The sequence below is a fragment of the Numenius arquata genome, chromosome 19 (genome assembly GCF_964106895.1).
Source record: "Numenius arquata chromosome 19, bNumArq3.hap1.1, whole genome shotgun sequence".
NCBI lineage: Eukaryota > Metazoa > Chordata > Aves > Charadriiformes > Scolopacidae > Numenius > Numenius arquata.
Window position 1 is genome coordinate 6,258,755 of NC_133594.1, and position 4,452 is coordinate 6,263,206.

The following is a 4,452-nucleotide window of genomic DNA, read 5'->3' on the forward strand; positions in this document are numbered from 1 at the left end:
GAAGAAGTTGGTGAATTGGCACCGTCCTGAGCAGTGATCACGGGTACCCCCCCTCTGGCTAAACCCATTTAGCTACTGAGCATGACGTCTACATACAGAATATTCCACTGGCCATTCCATCGCTCTGTCTCTGCTCCTTCTCAGCTTCTATGGGAAGCTGAAAAAAGTCCTCGAAAAACATAAACATCACCTGGCAACAACTAAAACAATATGCATTATTGACATTCCTTTCCTGTCAAATCTGATACACAGCAACCACTAGGAAAAAAATAAATAAAATTAACTCTATCCCAGTGAAACCAGGAGAGTGGGACAAATGAAGTATCAGCGAGGCTGTGGGGATCATGCCCTGTTCGAGCCACCAAGCTGGAACTACTGATCTGCCCTGGCCGGTGATTGGCTCCTCTCTTTCTCACGCTGGACCAGAGCACGTGGTCTCCGTGGTCCATGGGCAGAAGGGGAAGAGCCTGGGTGACCACGGCGCTGGTTGTTTTAATAGACGTGCTCCAAAACCTGGGGATTTTCCAGAGTCAACAGATCCAGAGCCAATGTATAAGCCAGAGGCATTGCCTAACCCGGAGGGCCAAGCTGAAGAAGCTCTGCATGTAAATGCTCCTTAAACAATGTTAGGCTGAGTTAATCCGGCGGTAGCTCCAGGGGGACAAACTGAAGGCTCAATCCTCCCCCTTATCTCTTCTTGTCACCGAGCCGGAGGACCGAGCCCATTGCATGGCGCTGCGGAGCCTGGGATATTTGTGTCCCGGCTTCTGAGGCTTTTTAACCATGTTCTTGCCTTCTGGCTCATCCAAGAGCGGAAGAGCCAGGGTGTTTGAGGTGCTGTGGGGACCGCAAGCACGGCCTGTGCTGGGGGAATATGGGTGGTGGAGGAGAGCAGCCATGGATCATGGACATGAGGGTTTTCCCCTGGCCCCAAAGGTCCTCCAGGCTTTTGTAGGACCAGCCCCCAAGGAGCTGCTTTGCCCTTGCACGGGGTCATCCCACACCTCGACCGGAATCCTGCTGGAAGCTCTCTGCAAAGCCTTCCCTCACCTTGCACGGGCACGAGGCTGCTGAGGGTGAAACCCATCACTTCACACACGCGTTTTGGGCTGCTGTTTGCTCTCCAGCACCAAAGCAAATGAAACGGCGGGTTTCTGAAACACCCTTCCCTGGGCTGTGTGTCCGACAAGCCCTGGCTCTCTGCTGGGGGCAGGGGGGGCGGGACGTTATAGGAATATCCCTGAATCCTGAGCGCCCCGGCACCCTGTTTGCAAACGGTTTAGGAGTAGGAGCAGGTTCTTATTTGGGGTGTGCAGCCCCAAACGCTGCCGAGCACGTGTGCCATGTGGGCAGCACCGGGCTGTGCACGGCAGCCGCGGCCAGGAGGAGAAGTGGGCACGGGCACGGCACGTCGTGGTGGTGGTTTGTTCGTCCTCGCTAGGGAGCAGGGGAGAAACAAAAGCTGGAGCAGCACACAGAGCAGCGGGCTGGCTGGGCGAGGAGGAGAAAAAAAAAGATAATTGTGCAGAATTTCATCGGGGAGCTTGAAAAGAGGTGATTTTGTGAGCAAATAGTCGCCTCCCGGAGCAGAACTTCTCCGTCTCCAATTTCAAAATTCCGTTCACATCAACATCCACTTTCATGTTGTAAAACCTGGGGAAAAAGGGAAAAAAAAGCAGCAGCTTCACACGTTTCAATGCAAAAGCCTCATTTCGGCGAGGAAAAGGAAGGGAAAGCACGGCTTTGGGGGCAGTTTATGAAAAAATAAACCCCCAAAATGAAACTGGGGAACGACTCAGGGACCAGAGGCAGCTGTGGCTGCCCCGAAGTCCGGGGCTACTCCTGCCCGTGTAGGACTGAGCCCGAGCGGGGCCGTGAAGCAGCTGCTGGAGTCCAGCCCCGACCTTAAAAGATGCAACTTTTCACTCTATCTCACCTGGGGAGAACGGAAAGAGGATTTGGTCAGGACCGACTTCAGAAGCGCCTCTGGCTTCGCGCTGCAGCCACCGTCCCTGTTTCCCACATGAGAGAGGGGGGGAGCAGGGGACACAGTGCAGGTGCCATTCTCTGATACGTGTGAGTCCCCCTGAGTTTGTCACCATAGGAGAAGGGGGCAAACATGGCTCTGGCCAGAGGGGAACATGCTGGCCAAGGTAAAAGGGGCAGCTTTGGTCCCATAACGCAGCTGGAGGAGGGTGGCATAGAGCAGAGATGGTTCACAGCAGCATCCTGGGCTTCATCACTCCAGGGAAAGCTCTTTCCCCTCTTTCAGGCAGCAGCACATATGGGGTTAATGCTCTGCCTCCTCCCGCAGGTGTGGGGCAGGTGCCTCTCCTCAGCTGGCCCAATCATGGGGCCAGAGGTGAGGATAAGAGCAGGGTTTGGTAGGGCTTCTCCCTTTTTCTCCTCTTTTCCCTCTGTAGGAGTTGGCACCGTTGAGTGCCTTCCTTGAGGAAGAGGAGCCAGACTCTCCCTCCAGGCTTGGCTGGCTCCTCTCCGTGTGCCATTCAGCATCCGGCAAGATGCTGGATGAAGCTCGTGGCCCTCTTGCCTGCCCGGCACAGAAACCCCAGAGAGCAGCTCAGCTGGAAATGCCTTTTGTCCTGAGGAGCAGCTGCAGAAGCTCAGCCCCCTGGGGTCTCTGCCAGCGATGATGCAAACCTGCCCCAGGTCCTTCTCCAAGGGCACCAGGACCATCACCGGTAGCGCAGCCTTCTTGCCCAGGGCCAGCGATGACACCAGGGGAGCCAGTGTCCGGGAGAGCAGGTGAGCCCACTGCTGGCTTGTGGATTTTGCTTGGCTGAGCTGTGTTAGTCCCAGTTTGGAGATGTTAGGAGCTGGGTTTCCCCATTTCCCAGCTTGTGGGTGTAGCAGGTCCTTCTCTGGAGACCCTGTGTTGGGTTTTTGTGGTGGAAAGGCGGTCAAAGGGGGTCTGTGTGTCCCTGCTTTGCTGCAGGGATCTGCCCTGCAGTTTCTCTGTGGTGCCAGTGAACCCCCAAAGCGTCTGGCGTCAGCATCTTCCGAATGCTGGGGGAGGTTTTTGCTTCTCCGACTGTACAACCGAGATGCTCGTGCGTCGATGGTGGTGGTGACGTGCTGCTGAGATGGCCGCTGTGTGCTCAGTGCCTGCTGCTTCTGTGCAAAGCACTTTTTACTCTAATTTTTCTATTGTGTTGGTTTTTTTGCTGTTAGATATAAGGGACAGCATCTCCTGCACACAACAGCCTCCTCTTGACTTTCCCAACGCGCGCCGGTAAATCCAGGGTAGGCTTAACTCAAGGAGCAACATTAATCATCAAATCTATAAGCAGGATATAGAAAGGCCAAGTGTGAATAATTACTGCTCAGATGCTAATTACCCAAGCCCAGACCAAACCCAACATATTAAACACTCCGCTAATGGAGCGGCCTCTCCACCACGTTGCTGTGTCCCCCATGGCTCTCCTACTGCTCTCTCTGCAGGGGACTCCTCCAAACATCTGCTAACACGTGCGGATCCCAAAATATACTTCTGCTTGTTCATACTTGAGCTGGGGAGATGAGATGGGAGGGATCTGACTCATGGCTGATGGACTGAAGAAAGGCCAGATCCTGCACTGGGATCGGCAGAGCACAAAGTTGCTCTTCTGGGGACGTGCTGCTGGGACTGGGTGCAGTCTTCTGCTTAGCCCTTGTGGTTTAGGAGGACATGGATCAGCTCCATCTGTGTGTCAACACCTGGGAACCGGTGCCTGGCTCACGCAAGGGTGGGTTTTACTTGAGTGGGGGTCTGACCCCTCCTGGGGAAGGTGGGTGCTGGGGGCGGAGCTGGGCTGGCAGCTCAGGAGGTGAGAGGTGTCAGTTCTCCATCACCGTGTCCATCCCTATCCCTCCTAGTGTGGAGGGACCTGTTGGGTGTGCAGTGATGTCCTCCTCCGGGATGAGCTGCTCCAGCAGTGTGAGGACCTGGCCAGGCTGTTGGCTTTGGCACTGGATTTGCTGCACAACTTCCCAGTGCCGGATCTGAGCCCTCCAAACACCTGTGGGGTGTTGCTGGTGACCGGTGGACACTGGGGACTGCGCCGTCCCTCTGCTGTCGGTCAGCCCAGCCCTGCAGCCACCTCTGTAACTGTCCTTGGGTCAGGGATGGACCCTCCTGGGCTCTGCCAGCAGCTGCCTGCTGCTTCTGCCCCTCCTGCCCGCTCTGCTGAGGGCGGCTCTGGAGAAAGTGGGGTGGGCTGAGGGACTGCACCGGTTCCGGGTTGGATTTCTGCCTCTTACCGGAGGCAGCATCTCTCCCTGGGGCGGGGTGACTCTTCCCCCAAACCCAGGGGGTTCGGCGGGGAGAGACTGAGGACACCCCAAGAACTGGGTCTGCCTGCGGAGAACGTTTTGCACGGTGAAGGGAAGGCCGCAGCTGTCTCACAGCGGTGTGTGCATGGAGGTGGTTCCCTCTGCCATGGCATGGTGGGG